The sequence below is a fragment of the Amblyraja radiata genome, chromosome 12 (genome assembly GCF_010909765.2).
Source record: "Amblyraja radiata isolate CabotCenter1 chromosome 12, sAmbRad1.1.pri, whole genome shotgun sequence".
NCBI lineage: Eukaryota > Metazoa > Chordata > Chondrichthyes > Rajiformes > Rajidae > Amblyraja > Amblyraja radiata.
In genome coordinates, this window is record NC_045967.1 from 52,596,506 (window position 1) to 52,604,587 (window position 8,082).

The window sequence follows — 8,082 nt, forward strand, 5'->3', positions numbered from 1 at the left end:
CATCACCCTATAATCACCCTTCCCAATACAATCAGTATAACAAATATCCCACTCACAATCACCTATCCTCATCCCAATATCCTTTAAAAAAAGTGTTTTTGTACCTCTTTTTAAACTGAATTATGTTTGTGCTAAATGTTGTCTCCTGTTCCAGACCATTCCACAAATTCACCCCACAGATTGCTATGCACATACTTTTAAGAGTTGTTCTGACATTGAGTTTTTAAAAATATTAATGTTATTAATATTAATTTTAAAAGATTTAAAAAAAAACTAGGATTATAGAAAACAATGACCCTGAAATCTGGTTTTGTGCGGACAATTTTAATATTAGGTCACAACTAACTCTAGTTCAAAGGTTTCGAAAGTCTTTTATTGTGACGTACCAATTAATGTACAGTGATATGTGAATTACCATACAGCCATAGGAAAAAAAGCAACGACACACAAATACATAAAAGTTTTACATAAACATCCACCACAGCGGATTCCCCACATTCCTCACTGTGATGGAAGGCAAAAAAGTGCAATCCCACAAATAGTTTTTGAAGGTTTAACCTTATTCTTGTTGTTTCTCGTCCACATTTGGCTTATCTCGCTTGCTTAGGATAGGTTCTGAAGCTTTGTGTTAGCTTGCGACTTGATGATGTGTGCATGATCAGGAACATGTGAGGTCCACATATTATACAATGGAGAAAGTGGATGTGGATAGTGAGGATGTTTCCACTAGTGGGAGAGTCTAGGACTAGAGGTCATAGCCTCAGAAAGGACGTTCTTTTAGGAAGGAGATGAGGAGAAATGTCTTCAGTCAGAGGGTGGCGAACCTGTGGAATTCCTCGCCATAGAAGGCTGTGGAGGCCAAGTCAGTGGATATTTTTAAGGCAGAGATAGATAGATTCTTGATTAGTACGGGTGTCAGGGGTTATGGGGAGAAGGCAGGAGAATGGGGTTAGGAGGGAGAGATAAATCAGCCATGATTGAATGGCGGAGTAGACTTGATGGGCCAAACGGTCTAATCCTACTCCTATCCCTTATGATCATATGACATTTTATTGTGCATCCTTGAATCATTTCCCAAGGATGGGAAGCACCCATTGAAAAGCTTTGTCCTTCATCAACCATCTGTGGAGAGATTAAGCAACAAGCACCACTCACAATGAAGTTGCTCTTAATCAGTGAATGAATGCCTACTGTGTTGCTTAAAGATCATTAGCCTTACCTGGTTTGTAGCCTGAGAGACTGAAGTGTTGATCTTCCAACAGACAGGTCCTCAAAGAATTTTAAGTCATCAGAATAGGCATCATGAGCTACAGGGAGAGGTTGAGTAGGCTGGGACTCTATTCCTTGGAACGCAGGAGGATGAGGGGTGATCTTATAGAGGTGTATAAAATCATAAGAGGAATAGATCGGGCAGATGCACAGAGTCTCTCGCCCAGAGCAGGTGAATCGAGAACCAGGGGACATAGGTTTAAGGTGAAGGGGAAATAATTTAATAGGAATCTGAGGGGTAATTTTTTCACATAAAGGGTGGTGAGTTTATGGAACCAGCTGCCAGAGGAGGTAGTTGAGGCTGGGACTATCCCAACATTTAAGAAACAGACAGGTACATGGATAGGACAGATTTGGAGGGATATGGACCAAACGTGGGCAGGTGGGACTAGTGTAGCTGGGACATGTTGGCCGGTGTGGGCAAGTTGGGGTGAAGGGCCTGTTTCCATGCTGTATCACTCTATGACTCTAACACACTCAAATTACTCCACACCTTGCTGATAGTATTCAGGTCTGCACCACCTCCAACCACCCAATTTCATCGCTCATCCTTTTTATGCACCAGATCCTAGTTTGATTTGTCTCTAACCCTTGATGTCCTGTCCCCCGCATCCAACATCTCCAACCTCATGACCCACCAGAGCTAAAGAAACAGAAACATAAGAGACTGCAGGTGCTAGAATCTTGAGCAAAACATAAAGTGCTGGAGGAACTCAGCAGGCGAGACAGCAACTGAAGAGGGAATGGGCAAGTGACATTTCAGATCGGGTCCCTTCTTCACGCTCTTCAGGTAAAAAAATAACAGTCTTATTGCACCTTAATGCGTGTTAGATCTTTCAATTGTCAATAATACTGTGATAATTGTGCAGGATAGTATATCTTTGCCAAACACAAAATGCTCGCAGCTCCCATGCGCATCAAAGGTCCAATGCACCATTCAATGACACTTTATTTTCCATGTTTAGTATTTTAGTTTAGCGATACAGTGCGCAAACAGGCCCTTCGGCCCACCGGGTCTGCGCCGACCAGCGATACCCGCACACTAACACTATCCTACACACACTGGGGACAATTTTTACATTTACCAAGCCAATAAACCTACAAACATGTACACCTTTGGAGTGTGGGAGGAAACCGAAGACCTCAGAGAAAACCCAGGCGAACACACAAACTCCGTACAGGCAGCATCCGTAGCTGGGATCGAACCCGGGTCTCCAAGGCAGCAACTCTACCGCTGCGCCACCGTGCCGCCTTTATATGTATTTGAATAAAAGTTGTAACTATTAGTTACTTGACTTGAATAATTGACATTGTTATTTTCTTTGTTTTGAGCATGCTTTTGGATGGGTTTTACTGCAAAAATTAACTTTCAATCTTCCAACTACAAGAGCAGGCTGGCATCCCTCAGATTAAGTTCAGAATCGCAGTCACAGAGTCATACAGCATGGAAACAGGCCCTATGGCCCAATTTTCCCACACAGACCATCATGTCCCATCAACACTAGTCCCACCTGCCTGCATTTGGCCCATATCTCTCTAAACCTATCCAACGTAAACCAGCATCTGCAGTTCCTTCCTGCACATTTTGTCTGCTCCACTGTAAACCCTCCTCAAGCTATGCCTACTTTGAAGATGTTCTCTCTCTGACGAGAATTACCGTTTCATATCTCTAGACTCCCTCTCCTCTGAAGAAGGGTCTCGACCCATAAAGCCACCCATTCCTTCTCTCCAGAGATGCTGCCTGTCCCACTGAGTTACTTTAGCATTTTGCGTCTATCCTTGTACTTGCCCAAGTACAAGCGTCTCTAAGTACAAGCGTCTAGTTTGCGTCTATCCTTGTACTTGTCCTCTCTCATATCGCCCCTCCCAGCATACGCGGAAGGGAGAGGATGTTGAAAGATTGGTGCACCATCGAGGCTAACCCTGACCTTCCCATCCATGCTGACTTGAACAATCTGCCCAACATGCAGTCCCGCAAACCCTTCTGGTCTTCCGTTAAATCCTTGGAAGACTTTGACTCCAAGACTGAGTGGTGCAGAGTCTGTGGAATTCTCTGCCCCAGAGGCGGTGCAGGCAGGTTCTCTGGATGCTTTCAAGAGAGAGCTAGATAGGGCTCTTAAAAATAGCGGAGTCAGGGGATATAGGAAGAAGGCAGGAACGGGGTACAGATTGGGGATGATCAGCCATGATCACATTGAATGGCGAAGCTGGCTCGAAGGGCCGAATGGCCTACTCCTGCACCTATTGTCTATTGTCTATTGAAAGATGCCAACACCAACAATGGAGAGGTCATCAGAGACCCCACAGTGAAACCACCTGGTTTTGAACCCTGAACAGAATCTGCATCCTCCAGGCAAGAACACCCCATGCATAAGTGGGAGATGACAGACAGCCCTGCTGGCAAATGCGGACATCAAGACCAGACCATCCCACACATGGTGAATGACTGCCCACTGAGGCTTTTCCCTGGGGGCATCAAATCCCATCCACCCCTTAACTGATGCTGTCCTGGCCTGGACGTCTGCCCTTGATCTACAACTTTAGGCTGTGCACGCCATACGCAAGAAGAAGACGTCCAAATGTTTTTTAAATGTTTCTATTGTTCCTGCCTCAACTACCTCCTCTGGCAGCTCGTTCCATATACCAAGATCCAGCGTTGCCCTCTCCCTTGTGGGGCCTTCTACATATTGCCAGAGGAAACTCTCCTGAACACATTTAACAAATTCCACCTCGTCTAAACCTTTTGCACTGTGACATTAACTGATAATATTGGGAAAGTTAAAATCCCCTTCTCTGACAACCTTATTGGACCTACCTCTGCCTTGAAACCTGTTGACTGACTGAATGCTCCTTTTCACCCTTGCGTTACCAGTAATGGAAGAGCTATCCCTCTTGCCTCCAAACCAAGTAACAAAGTCTTATATTTATATATTGCAGTAATGACACTTCACTGGCATGTTAACAAACTCACATTAAGGTATATTGGAACAGTTAATGCAAAATATGCACTTTAAGGAGGGAAGAGGTGGAGGTGCACCAAGGAAATTACACAACTTTGGACCTTTGTTTCATTCCGAAATTAAGCATCGAAACAGGTCCACTGAGTCCACATCAACCAGCGATCATCCAAGATTCAAGATTCAAGAGAGTTTATTGTCATGTATCCCAGATAGGACAATGAAATTCTTGCTTTGCTTCAGCACAACAGAATACAGTAGGCATAAATACAGAACAGATCAGTGTGTCCATATACCATTATATAAATATATACACACATGAATAAATAAACAGATAATGGTCTATTAATGTTCAGATATTTGTTTCAGTTGAGTTTGATGGCTGAGGGGAAGTAGCTATTCCTGAACCTGGACGTTGCAGTCTTCGGCTCCTGTACCTTCTACCTGAAGGTAGCGGGGAGATGAGTGTGTGGCCAGGATGGTGTGGGTCCTTGATGATGTTGCCAGCCTTTTTGAGGCAGCGACTGCGATAGATCCCCTCGATGGTAGAGAGGTCAGAGCCGATGATTGACTGGGCAGTGTTTACTACTTTTTGAAGTCTTTTCCGCTCCTGGGCGCTCAAGTTGCCGAACCAAGCCACGATGCAACCGGTCTCTACTGTGCACCTGTAGAAATTAGAGAGAGTCCTCCTTGACATACAGACTCTCCGTAATCTCCTCAGGAAGTAGAGGCGTTGATGTGCTTTTTTTTATAATTGCATCAGTGTTCTCGGTCCATATACTTGTTTCAATCCTACACACTAGGGACAAGAGAGATTTACAGGCTGCCAGACCAACATGTAATAATGGAGTGAAGTAGGAATCCTTACTTCAGTAAAGTAGTCGTAGTCCTTTATTCATCTTGTAATCTGCACCGCAATTCAGTGCCACCATGTGGTACTTCTTTGCAAATGCATCTGTTCCTTAATTTGTACATGCATTGGGATCTTTTGTTGAAAAAAAATGCCTCTTTGGATCAGACTAGAGTCAAGCACATCTGCATCAATAGTGTGAAAAATATAACAAATGTGAGGAAATTATTTTTTTTAATCGATCCTTTAACATTCACTTTAAATGTTATTTCATCTGCAGGCCAATCTGCTGTATATTTTAGTTTTAGTTTAGCACATAAACAGGCCCCTCAGTCGACCGAGTCCACGCCGACCAGCAATCTCCGTACAATAGCACTATCAGACATACTGGGGACAACTTACAATGTTTCCCTGAAGCCATTTTATGCCCCTGTCCCACTTAGGAAACCTGAACGGAAACTTCTGGTGACTTTGCGCCCCACCCAAGGTTTCCGTGCGGTTCCCGGAGGTTCCCGGAGGTTTTTGTCAGTCTCCCTACCTGCTTCCACTACCTACCTGCAAAGGGTCTGAAGAAGGGTTTCGGCCCGAAACGTCGCCTATTTCCTTCGCTCCATAGATGCTGCTGCACCCGCTGAGTTCCTCCAGCAATTTTGTGTACCTTCCACTACCTGCAACCTCCGGCAACCACCTGCAACCTCCGGGAACCGCACGGAAACCTTGGGTGGGGCGCAAGGTCTCCAGAGGTTTCCGTTCAGGTTTCCTAAGTGGGACAGGGGCATAACTTACAAACCTCCTCTTTGGAGTGTGGGAGGAAACCGGAGCACCAGGGGAAAACCCAAGCGGTCACAGGGAGAACGTACAAACTCCGTACAGACAGCACCCGTAGTCAGGATCGAACCTGGGTCTCTGGCGCTGTAAGGCAGCAACTCTACCGCTGCGCCACCGTGCTGCTCCTTTCCATTTCACATCTCAGGACAATCCACCATTTAGTGCAGGTGCTGGTCTCGACCGAAGATAGACACATAATCCTGGAGTAACTCAGCGGGTCAGGCAGCAGTGGCTCTGAAGAAGGGTCTCGACCCAAAACATCACCTATTACTTTTCTCCAGAGATGCTGCCTGACCCGCTGAGTTACTCCAGCATTTTGTGTCTATCCACCATTAAAGAATGTCGCTGTTTGTTGATTCACAGCAAGAATTAATCTCTGACAAATTGAGCACATAATTTTCTCCAAATTTGACACATTTGTTTTTATTTAAAAAAAAGCTTATCATACCGCAGTGCGAAGTAAATTTTGAAATAGACAATAGACAATAGACAATAGGTGCAGGAGTATATGTTTCTATAAGATGCCCCCTAATCCTTCTAAACTCCAGTGAATACAAGCCTAGTGGCGTCGAACAAGACAGTGGCGTGAAGGAACAGCATGAAACGAGACAATAGACAATAGGTACAGTAGGCCATTCGGCCCTTCGAGCCAGTACCGCCATTCAATGCGATCATGGCTGATCATCCATAATCAGTACCCCATTCCTGCCTTCTCCCCATATCCCCTGACTGCTATCTTTAAGAGCCCTATCTAGCTCTCTCTTGAAACCATCCAGAGAACCCGCCTCCACTGCCCTCTGAGCCAGAGAATTCCACAGACTCACCACTCTCTGTGAGAAAAAGTGTTTCCTTGTCTCCATTCTAAATGGCATACTCCTTATTCTTAAACTGTGGCCCCGGGTTCTGGACTCCCCCAACATCGGGAACATGCTTCCTGCCTCTAGCGTGTCCAAACCCTTAACAATCTTATATGTTTCAATGAGAAGCCCTCTCATCCTTCTAAACTCCAGAGTGTACAAGCCCAGCTGCTCCATTCTCCCAGCATATGACAGTCCCGCCATCCTGGGAATTAACCTTGTAAACCTACGCTGCACTCCCTCAATAGCAAGAATGTCCATCCTCAAATTAGGGGACCAAAACTGCACACAATACTCCAGGTGTGGTCTCACTAGGGCTCTGTACAACTGCAGAAGGACCTCTTTGCTCCTATATTCGATTCCTCTTGTTATAAAGGCCAACATGCCATTCGCTTTCTTCACTGATCTTTTTTATCTTTGCATTGAGTTAAATCTGCAAGAGGCAATCACAGAATGAATAATTCCAGCCTCTCTTGAGATGGGGTATAAGTTGATGTGGTGCCCTTTATTGCATGTCACACGAACGTCAAACTGGGAAATGCCTTGAACTTTACAGTGCCTCAAACAAGAGAAAGAGAATTATGTGTAGGTTTGTTTTACAACAAATTGAACAAAAAGACACTGTCATATTGACTGAGACTGCGTCTTATGATGCTGCCATTGTCAGCAGGGAACGGTGGATCAGAGAGTGCCTCACATCGCAAAGAACGTTTACGACATCAATGTGTTGGCTGTGTACTGAACAAGCATCATTACTGACACATGCTGCCTCTGCTTCACTTCCCAGTGCAGCCAGTCAGCTCCAACAGATTCATCACCCCAATGGCATGTTGCATCTTCAGATTAATGTACCACCCAATGGAACACATCAAATAAAAGAGCAAAACCTCGCCCTCCCCCCTCCTCCCTTGTCCATTTCCCTCCACAGATTTTGTCTGACCCCCCCCCCCCCCCCCACCATTGAGTTCTTCCAGCACTTTTGTGTTTTGCTCAAGATTCCAGCATCTGCGATTCCTTACATCTCCAAGTCTCAATATCACCCGTTCCCTCCCATGTACATCAGTGTTCTGTGCTAAAGGTGAAACTAACACCCCCCTAGTCATCGTACTAGTTTCACTGTCATCCTATTGAGTTTCACCGTCTGTATAACTCACTATCACCTTCCCCACAGCCAACAATGGGCCCTCGTGGGCTCCACCTTTGCTTGATCATCGTTGCTTTTTCGCACATCGTTCATGGTAAATAACCTTCTATATCTCTCGTCTCCCTTTCCCCTGACTCTCAGTCTGAAGAAGGGTCTCAACCCGAAACCTCACCCATT